The 18,552-nt window shown below is 41.9% G+C and overlaps 1 pseudogene; it reads left to right on the top strand.

Moving 5' to 3' along the window:
• The first annotated feature begins 17,225 nt into the window (after window positions 1–17,225).
• Window positions 17,226–18,249, top strand: LOC144824283 (U3 small nucleolar RNA-associated protein 18 homolog pseudogene; annotated as a pseudogene).
• Window positions 18,250–18,552: the final 303 nt, after the last annotated feature.

Consider the following 18,552-nt stretch of genomic DNA (forward strand, 5'->3'; position numbering starts at 1 on the left):
AAGTGTCCCCTGCAAAATTACAGTTTTGCAAACAAGAAGTAAAATACCTTGGTCACAGAATTGCAAAAGGAATCAGGCAGGTAACAATTGAGAGAATTAAAATGATTCAGGGAATGCAACCTCCAAAACCACAAATACAGGTCAGAATGTTTCTAGGAATGGTTGGTTATTGTCGCCAATGGATTAGTGGATTTTCAGTAATTGCGAAACCACTACAGAGACTGACAAAAGCAGACATAAAAGACCCGATTATTCTAACAGAAACTGAGTTAGAAGCTATTGAGCAGTTAGAAAAGAGTTTGTGTGAAGCACCTGCATTAGAAATGCCAGATTATGAGAAAGAATTTGAACTGTATTGCAGTGAAAGAGAAGGTTGTGCATTGTCAGTTCTAATTCAAAGACATGGCAAACTGAGAAAGCCAATTGCTTATTTCTCAGCAGTTCTTGATCCTGTTGCAAAAGCATTACCTGTCTGCTTAAAAGCAGTAGCTGCAACCAGTGTAAGCCTTGAGCAGAGCGAAGGAATCATAATGGGATTTCCTGTAAAAGTCTATGTACCCCATTCCGTTGAAATTCTTCTTACCAGAAGCAAAACACAGCATTTGACAAGTAACAGGTTAACAAAATATGAGAAAACTATTCTGGGATCAGATAATGTCTCGACAGCAAGGTGTGTAAATTTAAATCCTTCCACATTGTTGCCTGATGGTACTGTAACAGAAATCAGGAATGAGAATGACATTGATCATGAATGCTTGGATGTTTTAGAATACTGTACCAAACCTAGGCAGGACATTAAAGATGTTCCATTGCCAGAGTCAGATTTTATTTACTTTGTTGATGGATCATGCTTGAGAACGAATGAAGGTGTTCTGAGAGCAGCATAATCTGTCTGCACAGTTGCAGATGTAGTTGAAGCTTCTTGTCTCAAAGGAATTCGTTCAGCTCAAGTAGCAGAATTGATTGCTTTGATTCGTGCTTGTGAAAGAGCAAAAGGAATAAGAATTATCATAGTGACTGATAGTCAGTATGGATATGGCGTAGTTCATGACTATGGCCAACTCTGGTCTCAAAGAGGTTATTTAACTTCTGCGGGATCACCAATAAGAAATGCAAAATTGATCAAAAGATTGATCGATGGCATCCAGCTACCAGAGAAAATTGCTGTCGTGAAGTGTACAGCACATAAAAAGGGTAATGATTACATTACCAAAGGAAATGCTTGTGCAGATGAGATTGCTAAGCATTGTGCAATAAATAATTATTCAATCAATCGGGAAAAAGACAATGAACATGTTTTGAATTCACTCATGCTAACATCTGTAGTTGAGACATGGCAAGGAGTTAAGGATTTACAAGATGAGGCAGATGATGAGGAGAAAAACTCATGGTTAAGAGCAGGTAGTAGACAGCGAGAGGAAGATGAGATCTGGGTTTATAAAGACGACAGACCAGTTATGCCAAATAGCATGATTGCTGACATGACTAGAATGTATCATGGTCCAGGACACATAGGGAGAGATTCTATGATCAGGTTATTTAGGCAGACATGGTTTTACCCAAAATTCAGAATAATTGCAGAATCTTTTTGTCAGAGATGCTTAGTCTGTCAACAAATGAACCCAAACAGAAAAACAGTTGTGAGTATGGGAACCATAGGACAGGAGGGTGGTCCTTTCACCAGGTTGCAAATGGATTTCATTGACATGCCACCCCATAACAAGTTGAGGTATGTGCTTGTGATAGTCTGTTTATTTTCAAGATGGGTGGAAGCGTTCCCAACATGTCACAATGATTCAGTTACTGTTACAAAATTGCTTTTAAGGGAGATCATACCGAGGTACGGATTTCCAGTGACTGTTGAAACTTATCGTGGAACACATTTTGAAAACAGATTGTTACAAATGATTTGTGAAGCATTAAATACAGAACAAAAGCTGCATTGTGCCTACAGACCAGAAGCATCAGGTGTTGTTAAGCAAGTGAATGGCACAATTAAGAATAGGATAGGAAAAATGTGTCTAGCTACAGGAGTAAAATGGACAGATGCACTTCCACTTGTTTTAATGTCTTTGAGAACTACTCCAGATAAAAAGACAGGACTGAGCCCTCATGATATTGTCATGGGAAGAGTCATGAGACAAGTATTTATACCAGTTGGAAAGATAATGAGTATAAATGATAGCGTCATTTTGGAATATTGCAAGAACCTTTCTGATGTCGTGACTTCTGTGTTCCATCAGGTGGGAACAGATATAATTGCAAGAGACAAAGAAAAAGCTCATGATCTGTTATCAGGAGATTGGGTGAGGACAACAATTCACAGAAGAAGAAACTGCCTAGTACCCAGGTGGCAAAAGGCCAGACAGGTGATTCTTGTCACAACAAATACAGTAAAGTGCAAAGGATTAAAAAGGTGGATTCACGCTAGTCACACCATTCATGTGCCAACACCTGAAAATCCTGACAAAGGTAACACTACAACTGATTCAGATTCCGAAGAAGAACCTGAAAGAAATCCAGATCCTGAAGATCGACAGGAAAGACGACATCTGGAAGATTCAAATGCGAATGAGGCATTGGATAAAGATACTGAAGAGATTGTGATACTAGACTCTGAAGATGATGAAGTCGTCTTAGAAAAAGAAGCAGAAAAAGAGTCTGAACAAGAAGAAAATCAAAATCAGGACGGTATTGAAAAGCAGATTGGAAACTTTGGAAGAAGGAATGAAAATTCTGAAACTGGGAAGTTGAAGGTAATTGAAGAAGAAGAAGAAGACGAATTACCAAGTACCAGCTATAAGGATAGAGTTCCTAACAGAGTGAAGCTGCCGAGTAAAGAAGTACCTGAGTCCAGAATTCAAATTTCTGACAGTGAAACTGAAGACAGTGATGAAGAATCTCAAATAAGAAATTTCAGAAAGAGAGCTTGGAGAGCAGAGTGTAACACATCTGAACCCAAAAAGAAATTAACAAGAAAAGGTGATAACTGGCCTAATGAAAATGAGGACCTAAAATTCAAATTGCTGAACAGATCAAAAGAGCAGGTGAATGAAGTCTCTAGTCGGAAAAGTGACTCTGTTAAGAAAAATCAAGCAGGAAAGAAAATAGAAGTGATTAATAATAGAGCAAAAAGAATTGTAAAGCCAAACCAAAAGTACAAGTCCCCTGAGTGGACTTACATTATCATCCCACCTGTGGTGGAGGTGAATAGTAGCAGTCAGGAAGAAAATTGTTTTTGGCATAAGGCTGAAGAAATTGTGTTAGGTGACATAAGGTCAAAGAAATTGTGTTAGCTGGGAAAACTCATTGATGTAAGACGCAAGGTTGAAGAAAAGCTGTTAGAAAGTAGGGTTTTCTTTAAAAAAAAAAATCAAAAATAGGGGGGTGTTAGAAATATTTAATTTAGAAATATTTAGAAATGTTTGATTTTTGTTTTCTTTGAAAGGCTTAATTTCTGAGTTAAAGATGCCTTTTGTTAATAATAAGTCGAGATGTTTTATCATCAAGAGATGTTGTAAAATGTCTTTAATCTGTGTGGTTTTATTAATCCTGGTCTGGTTAGTTTTAGCTGTCATTTTCCCTTTTGGAATCGACAAGGAGACGTACAAAATTAATATGACAAGCAAAGCTACTGTTAAACAAGAAAAACATAGTGCAGCAAGTAAAACTAACAGAGTTATTGATCATAAACCAGAGATCCACCAAGATAGATCTGCTGGTGATTTTTCTAGTAACACTTTTTCAAGGCTTCTAGCTGAGTATGTTAAGGTTATGGAAGTCAAAGACTGTGTTATCTGTGTGAAATTGCCTGCTTCTGTTTCGGAGGGAGTGATATACAATATGCTTCCTCCTACTTATGGCATAACCTGCAGTGTGATAGCTAATTTATTTTATCAAACTGGTTGTTTTGAATATTACTATTCGAATCATGACGAAATCTTTGCAAACTTGAAAGTTGAGAAAAGCTTAAATAAGCATAAGCAAGCTAAACAGATGAGGGAATTTTTTATTGTGACTAATGAATTCACCTACGAGTATGCTTTTAGAAACAATTTAACTTGTACGTTGAGAACTGAAGAAAAGTCCTTCTTGAATTTAGTTGAAGAGAGAAGAGCAATTTATAAGAGAAATGAAATGCTTAAGCAATCTAAATCAAAGTTTTGGCAAATAGAGGACGAAAAGTTAAATGGCAAACGTTGCTATTCACATATAAACCTGTTAGTGGTAATTTTGCATTAGAAGAGATAATACGCTGTTTGATAATTACTTTGTGGGTGCCAGTCAATGTGAAGATACATATCAAATCTTGGGGGGTTGGGGATTCAAAGGTGGCAAGGATCCAATTTTCCCATGAATTTATTTTGTGTGTGGAGACAAAGCCTATTACAACCTCCCAGACCATTGGTATGGGACTTGCTTTGTTGGTTTAGTCTTTCCAAAAAATTTTCATGTTGACAGAAATGCAGAGGGTTCATTTGAGATTAATAGTCATTTGAGCAGATTTAAAAGTGAAAGTTTCTCAGAAATTTTGGGAGACATTTTTGAAGCAGTAATACCTTTAGTGGGTATAACCCTAAATGCAGTTAAAATCAGAAAATTGTCCACAATTGTTGACAGGTTGTCAACTGATACAGCTAGTGGTTTTCAATTAGTGGATACTGAGCCTATTGCTATAAGGTCAATGGTAATGCAGAATCGTCTTGCCCTTGATATTCTGCTAGCAAAAGAGGGAGGAGTTTGTGGCATTTTACATGTCCAGCACTGCTGCACCTATATCCCTGATAAGAGTCAGAGTATTGAGATGTATATCAAAAACATTTCAGAGATACATTCAGAAATTGTACCCTTAGAAGATGAGGATTTTTCAGAACGTTTGAGGAAAAGATTTGCAGCAATCAAAACCTGGTTTCAAAAGATTGGTAGTTCAATCTTGGGCAAAATACTGACACCTTTATTAGTTATAGTCTATGTAATACTTTTGTTGAAGATCAGTTGCATGTTACACAAGAGAAAGAAGTATTTAAAGGAAAAGAAAAGGATCTATAAACTTAGAAAGGAACAGGAGAGAGAGATTGAGATGGAAGAGTTTCGTAGGACTCAATATGAGAGTTGTAGACAAACAGCTGAGTCAAGTCTTTAGAAATACTAATACAGTGTAAATCAAAACATGTTTGTGGAATAAAATTTTGCTAAATTTTTGGGTGTAGTTTGGTGATTTTTAAATCACCAGATGAGGGAATTGATGGATCGAGTTTCAGAAATATATTTTGTTTCGACTCGCAAAGTTAAACTTCCATAATAAAATAATCATATTAATCAGCATGAAGTGAAATGTATTAACCAACCTAGTTTAAAATGCATACACGACACAAGGGATTAATATATGTGCTCAATGTTGCAACTGCAAGTACGTGAAAAATAATGAACTAACTTTGTCTATTGTCTTTGTCAGTATTAAATGCGGCTGTTTAAATAATGGCATGTGCTTATTTTGTGTGCTTATGTTATGTCTTTTTGTCTTTATGTGGTATGAGTTCGTGGAGAAATCTGTAATCTGTATGTGAAAAGCTGCTTCATGTGCTTACAGCTAGTTAACATAAATTAATGGGATATTAATTAGCAAAGGGGGTGGGTAACAGAAGGGTTTCCATTACTCTAATTAATTGGTGTCTTGTGTTTCTTTGAATACTAGTTCTCCATGAAAGAGGCCTGAGGCCTGAGGCCTAACGTTTTAAAAGATGGTGTTGCCGAGTCTTGTCCAGAGAAAGCAAGAGAGCTCTGCGTGGAAAGTTTTATCACGTTGAGAACATTTGCAAGCACAATTAAAAATTGTATTATACGTGTTCATGGAAGGACTAAATCCAAGGACAGGAACCGGCAAAGTCTGCCAAATTAAGGAAGTCACAGCCTGCGAATGCAAAAATGTTTCGATCTGAGGAAGCTGCGTGACTTGAGAATGAGGGACAATGGACTCTAAGAAAAAGTTTGATTTAGGCTTCAGGAAAGAGGATGACACCATATGGGCTGACATTTGTCAACCAATCCGAACTCTGGACGGTCAAGAAAAAGAATACTTTTAGTGAGATTAGCTAGTTAGAAAGATATAAAAACGTAGCCCCAAAACGGGAGGGGGCTGCTTGCTGCTTGTTTCCCGAATCCTGAAGGGCGAGACGTGCTGACGGACATTTGGCGCACGTACGGATAGTAGGCCTTAATGACTTTAACTTTTAGATGAAGTGAGTTTCAGATAGGGAAATAGAACTTAGGGGTTAGGAAACTTGTTTATTTACTTTAATTCATGCTAAATGATGATGCTTTGAAATGACAAACTAATGTGCCTTTCCTCAATAAAATGCTGTTTTACTGCTAATAAAATAAAGATTCATACATTAAAATGCTCTTTCCTTGAATAATAAAGCTGATAAATTAGATTTTGAAATTTCAAGCTGGTCTTGTTTATTCATGATCTAGTTACCATTAGTTGATCCATTTACCTTAGTGACTTAATTAAAATGCATTATGTTAGAAATCCATGGTAAAAATGATAAACTGCAGTTGTATATATAAGTGTAAATAGTTTTATGAATAGTTCTGATTAATTAGGTCACATGATTCAGCTGCCCAAAATTTGTCTCGGTAGTTTATGGGCCTTGTGAGAGATTTATGATTAATGGTGAGTATCATGGTGTTGGGTAGTGTTATTAAGACAGATTTCCTCTAGGGGCGCTGCATCACTGCCTTTTCAGGTACAGACCATCCCTGATATGTTCCCAATAAAAGATGTATCTGATTGAACCGAAATTTAGTTAGCAGCCAGCAATGGTAAGGCTTTGTTACCAATTTTAAATACCGTTCAATAGAAGGGGAGGTAACTAATAGGAAGTGCGATCTCACCGTGGGCTTTAATAGTTCCTCTGACTCCCGCTCCTGGAGCCTTAGGGACAAGAAATTCTTTTTGACCCACGGTATGTCACCTTTAACAATGTTTTCAGGGAATTCATAAATTTCTGGATGCCCTAGTTTCACGAACATTCCTTTAACATATGAGAGCCACTGTATTTCGTCTCCCCGATCTAAACTAATACAATCTTTTGAAATACGTCGATTTAGTGTTAGCTCTGGATTAAGCCAAGTTTTCATCCAACAAATAAGGGTGGCCAAACCAATCAGATCACCAACAAACCCCATCCCCAGCTCCTGGTGCACAGCAAATGTTGGGGTAGACTGAGGGATAGATAGAAGACACCGAAACAGTTTGTTTTCGGCCCTTTGCACATCGTCCATCGGGATATATCCCCAGATCGCAGCACCATAAAGTGTCAGTGCAAGATATTTAGCTTTATAAATCGCCAAGATTGCCTCAAATGGTCTTCCCCAGAGGTGCTGTGTCAAATTTAACAAGGCTGATCCTGCTCGCACCAGGGCATTCTTTTTTGCTAACCTCTGGGGTATCCATGTACAACAATGATCAAACAGGACCCCCAGATATGTGAAAGCTCCCACTCCTAGGACCTCAACATTCTACAATAAAATGTTTTTGCTTTACTCCTTCGGGGGCCCATAGCCATAACATGAGACTTCGCGGAATTAACCACCAAGTCCAGCGAGGCCATGAATTCCTCGAAGGAGTTCACCAACCTCTGTAGTCCTATCGGGGTGCGTGCTAGTAGGACAGCATCATCCGCGTATAGGAGAACTGGGATGGTACTGCCTCCTATACACGGGACGTCCAGGGTAGCAGTTTCCAGGGTTTTGTCTAGTACATTAATATATAATGTAAAAAGAAGAGGGGCCAGGATGCACCCTTGCCTAACCCCTCTCCCTGATTTAAAGTGCCTAGTGCAAATACCATCTTGGGTCATCCTAACAGTTGTGTTTAAATCCCAATGAAGATCTGCCATAAAACAAACCAAACTGGGGACGATTCCCATGTCCAATAAAATTGTCCACAGCTTCGATCTATTAACTAGATCGAAGGCTGTGGACAAGTCCATAAAACCCAGATAAACAGCCCCCCTACTGGCCACTGTGTATTTATTAATTAATAAGTACAGGTTGAGACACTGATCCACGGTGCTTCTGCCCGGCCTAAATCCATATCGGGATTCTATTAGGATACTTTTTTGTGTGACCCACTCAGACACTTTAGACAAAATAACTTTTCCTAGAATTTTAACAGAGGAGTCTATAAGGGAAATGGGCCTGTAACATCACGGTGCCCCTCTCTGTCCTTTTTTGAAAATCGGGATAATGGTTGAAAGGGCCCATGAGGCAGGGAAACCATGAGTAACAGTAGAGTTAAAAACCTACGTTAAAATTGCAGCCCAAAATTTAACATTTCCCTTATATAAATCTGCAAGGACACCGTCTAGGCGGCAGTGTTAATTTTTGCTTTTTCCACATCCGCCTCTATGAACAGTAAGTTAAATATGGGTGGGATACCAGCAGGTGGGATAAAGCTATCAAATATTTCATTACTTGCATAAATTAGTTCAAAATGTCTCACCCAATCTTCCTCCAAGATGTTCGTTTCAAGATTTTCGTTGTCCTCACCTGTTAGCAGCAGATTGTTAACGGTGGCCCAAAACTTGGAGCTATCCTTTAAGACTGCATCAGACATAAGACTGTCCCAGGCCTCTGATTTAATTTCATTTTTGCGCGTTTGTATACATGATTTGTATTCCTTTCTACAATTAGCTATCAGGATTTTATCTCTGGGTAAAACCTTCAATGATTCCATTAAAATACGATGAGCCCTAAAACATTTAGTGTCGAACCATCTTTTCACATTTTTCCTTGTAGGTCTAGCAGGGGCAGTTAGATCAATAGCGACTGGCTTACAAATTGCTTCAAAAGCTTCGATGCTCTCCCCTGTCGGGGTGGCACCATCTGTACATTTCCTAAACTCAACGCTCATCGTTTCATAGAGGGTGTCTAAGAACTGATCTGGTACTATTTTCGCCCTTTTCAACCTTCGCCCTTGGTCGCTAGTAGTCACACTTATTTGGGGTTTGGTGCTATTTAGATTAACAGAACGGGAAAATCCTGCGTTCAACACCAGATTGACTGGGTTATGGTCGCTAAATGGAGAACTGACTGCGTTGTAAAAAATTACGTGACCCATCAGGGCAGGAGCTAAAATTATGTAGTCAATGGTTGACTCCCTTTCCCTGGATTTGAAAGTTGCTACCCTCTCGCGTCTATCAAAGAAAGATGGCTTGTAAAGATCGACACATGATAAAAGATCCCCAAAAGCCACTCCCCTCTGAGTATGTTCAAAATGTGGGGGTGACGCAAAGGAAGGGCTATAACCTTCATTGAGTTGACAATTAAAATTACAAAGGTGAATATTAAAATCTCCCAAAAGGATAATATCGATTAAAGTGGTTTGTTGAGCTTTATAGCTTACAATAAACTGTTCTAAAAAACACAAGTGTTCATTACAATAATCACTCTCCCCTGAGTTATAGAAATTTATTAACAAGGTTTTCCCGTCAGTCTCAGAGGAGATCTCAACTATTAAACAATTGGGGGAAACAGAGTCTATAGTCTTAACTACCCCTTTCAGACTAACTGAAAGGAGTAACAACAGTCCTCCCCTGGCTCTCCCTGAAGCAGATGGACGTGCGGGTTGGAAATAAGATGTAAAGCCATCCAACCAAAAATTATTTTTCAGGTCCCATGTCTCTGGGAATGCTATCACATCATTGGCTTTAATAAAACTAAGCCAAGATAGGTCCTCCCGTTTTGACCTTAACCCAGCAATATTCCAACTTAGTAACCTAAAGTTAGAATCAACAGTTGTAATAGGGTCAGGTTCATGTGGTTGTTGTAGTGTGGTTATAGCGGATGACCCTAGTCAATCAATCTCATTCAGGCGTGATAGTGGAGAGAACCTGTTTGCTAAAATAAGGCTATCCTCAGTCCTTATATCCTGGGTGTTATAATGATTGTTTAAGGTGGTAACTCCTGACTTGTTCCCTGTTATTAAAGGGGCCCTTTTAAAGGTACTACAAGGCTGCCATCCTTGTCCTGCTTTAGAATACTGTGGGCAGGGTGTTGGTTTTTTTGTACGAGATCCTGGGATGGGGTCAAAAAATCCCAGGGGGACTGCTCTGATGTTACCATCTTCATTCATCATGTCCGACCCATCCCATAACATCCGTGGTGCAATGAGAGGATTGTTGAAATTAACAATAACACAGTCCCCTTTTATTCTCTTTGCCGATCTCCCAAGCCACCCAGCACGCCTTGCCATAATAATATTCTGTGGGATTTTACTGCAACCTGAGCAATTAGAATCACACCAGTTCTTTGTATTGGCCATAAGGGCCTTGGGGGTTTCCTTCTCTCCCATTTTTAAGGGTGGTACCCCGACTAGTACAATCACCAACGGTGCAGCTTCAGGTGGGAGGTTGATGTTTGGTTGAGGTAAAATTTCACCTCCGGACAGATCTCCAGTTTCTAGACCCCTTTGCCTATTAGGGGCCAGGATATTTGGGGTCTCAGGGTAATTTAGTGAGCTGAGATGTAAATCCCTACCCTCGTTAGTATTTCGCTGGCCTCTATGTATATCAGTGTTAAGAAGTGGGGGTTTAACCAAATGGGGAACTTCTGTCAATAGCCTATAATCTTGTACTACATTATCTTTTCTGCATACCACTAGGGATTTAGCTAATTGATTAGGCATTGGTACTTGTCTAACAGTACACTCGTGTTGACTTAAAAACATGTTAATACACTCACACTTCCCTAACAAATCAGAAACACACGAGTTCATAGTATCAATAATATCCTTAGCAATATTGGATAGCGCCTGCTCAGTCTAGTAGAAAATAATTCTTCTATCATGTCCTGAACATTATGCTCTGTTATATTAGATGACTTTAACTCAACATTAGATGCAGTTTTTTTAATGTCCTTAACCTGCTTCTGTTTATACAATTTCTTTGGTACAGAGCTAGGTTTGTTGAATAACCCTTTAACATTTGGGGACAATCTTAGCTGTTGACTTGTGGATTGGGGTGCGTTATCCTCTTGTCGAACACCACTTTCTGGCTGTGCCACTTTAGGGCGATTGATAATCATATTAGGTTCCAAGGGAATGTGAGTTTTCTGACCAACAAAATCCTGGACAAGGCCACACTCTGAGTTTGGTGCCAGTCCCAATTCTCTCTCAGCGGATTCAATTATTGAGGATAAAACCCCCACAGCTGATGTAAGGTAGGAAATAATGGAAGCCGACTTCCTAGGGACTTTCGCCTCACCTCCCCCTTGCTCCTGGGAAGTGTGTAATTTCCGCTTACCCATGATTCAGGACCCGGTGATTAAGGGGGTGGCCCGACCCGGCCTCCTCTGGCCCCTGATGGCCACAGATGGCCCGCCCTTTGCCCGGGCTTAGCCCGGCGTCACCCGCGTGCGTCCCACGGGACGGGAGGCGTTCCGGTGTTAAATAGAGCCTCCGGGCGCAGCCAGTGATGTCCCGGGTGCGCCGCCGGTCCCTGGGGCACCTGGGAACTGTAGTCTTTGCCTCTGTCCGGCCGTTGCCTTCACGGCGCTGTGCAGGTGAATAGATGGCCAGCAAAGCCGTTGCCCTCACGGCGAAAGTGTCAAGTGCTTTGGAAGAGTCTCTAACTTAGCCCTGTATCTGCACGCCAGTAGCCTGTAGTGGATGAGAACTTGGGTACATTGGCTTTTACGTGTGAAGGTCTTATCATTTAATTGGGCATCGAAAAATAAATATCCACATTTCTTTTTTACAATAGTGTGAGACTGTAGTGCATTACTGTGAACCTGCAATACTTCACTATATGCCGGGGGTGCTTAATAGTAGTCACACAGTAGATGGAGGCCGCACCAAAATTTTAAATTCACATTGCCTCCTTCTGGAGAAACCCTGAGCATCTATTTCTATGTGATTACTAAGGTTCTGAGTGCAAATATAACATTATTTTGGGCTTCTTTGCACTGCATCAAATTAATTGGGGTTTGCTGTATTTTTGTTAGGCAGCTCTAAATGAAATTTGAGCTTTGACCTACTCTGCTGGGCTAAGTTAATTACTCTGCTGTCCAGCTGGTAGATCAAAACAACGGGTCCGTTTACTTGGGATCAGCCTACTCTCAGGACTGTTAGGGCTTGTTTATGAGTTTCAGCGGTATTGGGTGGGTAGTACTCCACAGCTACGGCCCCACATTGCCGAGACTCGCTGTCGCCCGCCCGCCAGATTACAAGTTATTTGTAGTCTAGTAGGCTGGTGGCATGGCATTCCCATGGCGTGGCTTCTTTCAAGGGCCACGCTACCTTTGAAAAAGTCACCGTAAGGGTAACGCCTCATAAGGTTCCTGCATGGCATAAACTTGAAAATCCATGTCATGCAGGAACTTTTGTGCATGCACACAGGGGCACATGTTATGTCCCCCTGTGTGCATGCACAAACGGAGGAGGCACCTTTGTTTCCTGTCCGCCAGGGTGGACATGGAGTAGGAACCCCCAAGTAACCGCTGATGGAGAGGAAACTCATAATATGCATGAGCAGACCGCAGCAGTCCCACGAAGCATATTGTGCCCTCTGACCGCTGTGCCACCTCCAGGGAGCGTTGGTTTCCTGATGGCATTGGTGGATTCAGGGCAGTTTGACCACCCAACTCTTAATGGGGCAGTCGAACTGCTGATGCAGCAGTTGCTGGACCGCCACTGCCATGCGACGACAAGTCTGGCAGTCCTCGGACTGCCAGACTCTTAATCAGGTCCTACGATGGTGTTGGAAAAATCTGGGCTATTTAACTCATATTTACTTACCTGCAGCAAAATTATAGCGCATGAGTGTGAGGACAACTTGAACAACTAGAACGAAGACATCTATTGTTCTCAGCAATTGAACTTTTTGTACTATTGTTTTGTGAAGACATTTGGAAGAAAGTGGGAAGGTTTGAGCCCCACTTCCATACTTTGGCTTTGATTTTAGTCCTGGCAGGGGGCCTGTTATTCTGCCTGGTGGTGGAGTTAGTTGCTCCATTTCCATGGCAGAGCGACCACACACCAATTTGTAAATGAGTGCAAAACTGGTGGTCATTTAGGAAGCTTTGGCAGAATCCGCCGTCCTGGGGGTTCCTGTCAATACATTTTCCTGTTTATTACAGGGCTCTGCCAGTGGGATGAAGACCTGCACCAAACAGGTTCCTTTTTTATCTTCAAAAAGAAAATCCCAAAACTGGATTTTCTTTTTAAAATAAAAAATACAATGCCCCCCTTGCCTTTGGAGTCCTCTCGTATGGCGAGTGGTGCATTTAGCAGTATTCACTGGGTTTTCCTGGCTGTTACAAGGGGATGTAAAAACTGGCCTGAATTGACCTGTGATTTCATAGGTGGGCGGAATGACAGGTCGGTTTCCATTGGTCCTCACGCTGCAAGACCATGGAGTGAGATGGAGTAGTCTCCGCCATGATTAATTCTAAAATTCGCCCACGTATACATTTGTCAGGAAGATTTTATTATTAGTGGTAAGAATAATCCATTGCTGTTGTGAAGGAGTATGCTTACATTTCTTACCATCAAGAATCAAATCAAGCCTATAGTTTCTAGGAAAGGAGTGATAATACAATGCCTACAAATCAGAAACCAGTGTGAAGTGGTTCCTTTTCATACTTCCTCTTCTTTCTTCAGTGTAGACAAGTCATATTTTTGCAGTGCTCAAGAAGGACTAATGAGCAACCCTTTGCAAAATAGGACACTTAGAATTTGTAATGGTAAACCTGCCTCCTTATCTTCCACGCTTCAGTGTCTTGAGCTACACGCTCCAGCTCATGAATGGAGGCAATACACTGTATGGAGAGGCTGAATCAACACCTCCATCCTGTGCCGTGTCAAAACTAGAGGTAATCCAGAATGGATCCCACTGCTACACTATCCACTCACTCATAAACAACAAGGAGTCCTGTTAACAGGCAACGTACCTGCAATAGAAATCTCATAAGCCAAGTGGCAAAATCAGCACAGGATCTGGGTGCGGCACACAAGCAAGACTTTAGATGATCTGGTCAGTAGGTTTCACACTCTTTCTTGAAACAGAGATAAAGGCAGTCCAACTACTATGGATTTAAAAACGCCTTACCAACAGCTTGAATTTGCCATTTTGAAGGAATGATGCAGTATTTTTCAATTAGGCAGAGACACCCACCTCTACAACTCTCCACCTCAACTTTTAGCCCCCTGCACAAAGTAAGAACTCCTAGAAGAATGGGGAACTGCCAAAGAACAAGGACCGGCTAGCTTGTGCTGTAGCGTTTACTGGGCCCCAAGTCTCCTACTTACTTTTGCAAACAAAGGATGTAATCATCTCCACTCATTTGGTCCTCCGATGGACCTTGCTGTGTGCTGCGAGGGGTTGGATATAAAAGGTGTCAACATTCAATGAGGACCAGTAATTGAATGACTGAACAACAATATTGAAATTAAGCTCATGGAAATTACGCTTAAGACAATGCTAAGAAGGTAAAGGATTAATACTGTAGGCCCAAATCTGAAGAAATGTAGGCACGCCAAAATCATACACACTAAGAGTTCAGATAAAGCACTACAAAATAGTAGCATTAGCACTCGGTGTCCTGTTACTTCTTTAATTCGATGCCCTTTAGTCATCCAGTAAAAATTAATTTTGGAATGCTCATTCGCTCTAAGTGAGAAAATCAGGATAAGCAAGTCAATTTAGCTAATATTTAGTTTATCAGATCTAGAGAGAATTAAGTGCATAATCAGAAATAAGACAATTAACAAAGAACAAATCAGTACTTAAACCTCAGAAGTTCAAGATGGGAGGTGAGATTGCCAGCTCCAGTAGTCTTGGACGGAACGGACCACTAATCACATGTAGGCCATTCGCTGATTAAGAAAGGAAACCAGGTGAGTCCGCATCAACGTTCTACAAATCTCTTTCATCAGGTCGTAAATAGCCTGCATGCAGAACTGCAGACGTCTTTCACCATCACCAGCTGCAAAAATGCACAAGAGGCTCCAAGAGCAGCAAAACTGTACCAAAGCAAAGATGAAGCTCTCCTAAATCTTTATCATCAGGCAATATTATATTCTTAGCATTTCCCTGGATGACACCACCTGGTGTCACCTCATCTGATCAGACCACTCAGTTGATTGGTCAGATCATATTGGAATGTGGATCTGGAGACACAAGATGCAGAGGAAATAGGTGGAATTATTATGCAGTCCTTAAGTCATCCGGCATAGGAACGGTTAAACAATAGAGCTAGTGTCCGGCGAAAAGTTAGAAAGGGCAATTTCTGTTATACAATACATTAGAACTCAAGACGGAAGAAAGAACTTGTTACATGCCGATTGCTACATCAAGTGATTCTCTCACGTTCAGTAGGCTTAACGTAGCAGAAAACTCCATGATACAGTTTAGCCAACGTTAACTTAGACTGATATAACGCAGTGACATATAGAATTATAAGCATTACATTTATATGGAATTATGAAGAAATTGAGTTTCTTTTCTAATTTCTGATGCACTTAGGGACATTAGTATGAGCAAAATTAAGTCAAATAGAAATAGGGTACTACTACATTTAAAAGTACTAACATGTAAATGCACTTAAAAATATATTCAATATTTTTCGTTTCAAGCAGTTATTATTTGCTCATGAACGGAGAACATTTTCCGAGAGTTTCGTGAATGGATCTTTTAGGACATGTGTGTCATATTTGGTGCCCACGTTATTACTTACAAAGCTTACACTTATAAAAGCTCTATCAAAATCATAATTAATTATACAATTCCATGCATCTCATTAATTATTCCTCACTTCTATATGAACTGTAAACCGATTATAAGTAACTTCAATAACGTGAGAATTTCGTATTGTATATGTTTTCTAATACATGTTAAATAAAATTATTTTTCTTCAGTAAATCACAACCTATGTTATATATATGTAAAATACCATCTAACCTACTGCTTTTCTGCATGCTTTTATGATGCAGTTACTAAAATTCGATTCATTTCATCATATTTTCTATAACGTGTATTTGACGCGCGTTTATCTATTTTTCTCTCAAAAAGTTCCATGTCCAGTTTTTGCTCGTCTTTAAAATGTAAATGCAATTTCCACTCTGTCACCTGCTGATATAGACCTGCCTTTAGAGTAACTCTGTTGGACTCTGATCTCCAGTGCCAGAGGAACTGGCCTCTCAGGAGCACACTGTGAGTAGGAAAGCCCAAGGGCATACAATGGATATAAATGTTTCTTTTTGATAATCATTTAGCTGACTGCTCCCAAATGGACTGTGTCTCACCCAAGGACCAATGCTGAATAGGGAATGCACACCCTGTCCTCTTGTGGGAGCAGGTAAAATAGCTCTGTGGGTTTAGCATCTGCTGCTGGCTATAGCAAATGTCCTGCAGGACAGAGTTGAATCAACATAAAGAGGTATCTCTGAATTTAGTAACACTAAAATCAGTCTGTAAATAATGCGAAACATTCAGTCTGTTTTTTATACAGTGAAACTGACTGGTAATATAACTGTAATTTTGGCGGGTGTGAAAGGTCCACACTTCTCCGTACATATTTCCTTCTTCCATTGTACATCATCCTTTAGTTTATATTTATACTATGGTTGCCAAAAAATAACCTAAGGTACATTTTGTGGGAGGAAAACACAAAAACGCTTTTTTAGGTCTCGGCCTGTGTAGGCTGCGCTTGCGCAGTCTCGCTGGCGAGATTTTATGTCTTCTAGTACGGAGGTAAACAAGCCAGCTCTTCTCCATTGGCTGGCTTCCTAAATGGCGGCCAGCCATTGGAGAAAAGCTTTGTCAGTCAATTTAAGCCCCGTCCGTTTCGGAATGAGGTGCGTGTTTTTTGCTGTCCTTTCTTTCCGTGACATCTTCAGTCACTCAACAAAAAACACGCCCCCCAGTCTGAAAAGGACGGGGCTTATAGACTCCTGCTGCTGGAAGCGCAGTAATTTGTTGCTAGATCACAAGACTTGGTAAGAGTTTGCATTGTATGAATTGCCGATGCTGGATGTTTACGTGTGTAACTTTGGCCTAGCTGCAGAGAGCAGCATTAATCTCCCAGTGCATGCAGAGGATTCCTTCCCAAATAAATATCGGCCACGATGATGTCTGATGGGGGAGTTTGAGAGCAGCAGATGTTTTATCAGCTGGCAGCAGCAGGTGCGCTCGCCGCGAGCGGAGAGGGGAGGCCCTGGCATGACGAGGCCGTCTGAGTGGAGAGGGGAGGCCCTGGCGCTTCCTGTGACGAGGCTGTCTGAGGCTGGCGGCACACTGCACATCAAAAGGTGTCCGCCCGCTAACACTGCACGACCCTCCGAGGCGCAGCTGAGCAGCGTGCACTTCCACCCAACGGCGGCCGTGCTGCTGGCCTGGACCGCAGTATTGGGCTCTTCCAGGTGGATGGAGGCGCCGGCCTCCTGATCCAGAGCTTGCACTTGGAGGGATTTCCCGTGCACCGGGCGCGGTTCACCCCCGACGGGCAGCAAGTGCTGGCCACCGGCGAGTGCAGCCGCAGCCTGTACTTGTACGACATGATGGGTGGTGGGCTGTGCTCCCTCCAGCCCCACGGCCTGTCTGAGCGCTTTGCGGGCCTTCGAGATCTCCCCAGACGGAACCCTGCTTTTGCTGCACGGGGTCTCCGGCTACCTGCACCTACAGTCCATGCGCACCAAGGAACTCCTAGGCAGCGTGTAAGTGAAGAGCTGCAGGTGCTGTATTCACCACTGACAGTGCCTATATCTACAGCAGCGATGACGAGGGTGGCATGTATGTGTAGGATGTGGGCAGCCGGCACTGCCTCCACCGCTTCAACGATGAGGGGTGCCTGTGATCCACCTGCCTGGCAGCCTCGCTGGATGGCCGGTACTTGGCTTGTGGCTCCAGCTCTGGCGTGGTCAACGTCTACTCCCAGGAGGACTGTATGCGGGAGGCCCAGCCCCGACCTATCAAAGCCCTCCTGAACTTCACCACCTGTGCCTCCGCCCTGGCCTTCAACCCCACCAGCGAGATGTTAGCCATGGCATCCAGTGCAGCAGATGAGACTGTGCGACTAGTGCATGTGCCCACTTTCAGCGTCTTCTCAAATTTCCCTCTGGCCAAGAGGAAAAACATCCACCTTGGTCAGTGCCTGGACTTCTCCCCTGGCAGTGGCTACTTCTCCATCGCCAACAACAAGGGCAGTGCCCTGCTGTATCGTCTGAAGCACTACACTAGCTTTTGATGCTTCAAGACAGTCCTTCACCAGCACGACCCAGAACTTTACGTTTGACCATGGCTCCTATTACAAAATCCACTTGTCCCTTTGGTGCTCCCACCCGCCTGTGCTGCGGGAGTTCAGATTTAACTGAACCTAGTTATTGCCCGTCTCTGCCCTCATGTTTACATTTTCCATGGCTTGCGGTGCTCAAGACCCCAACCCCGGAAGGATGAGGGCTGGCAGTTGGCCCCGTGGGATCCTGAAGTGTGACCTGCGGTGACCACAGATGTCAGCAGCGAGCGTCTCTTTCAAGTTGCACTGCTGCAG

The sequence above is a fragment of the Lissotriton helveticus genome, chromosome 3_1 (genome assembly GCF_964261635.1).
Source record: "Lissotriton helveticus chromosome 3_1, aLisHel1.1, whole genome shotgun sequence".
NCBI classification, from domain to species: Eukaryota; Metazoa; Chordata; class Amphibia; order Caudata; family Salamandridae; genus Lissotriton; species Lissotriton helveticus.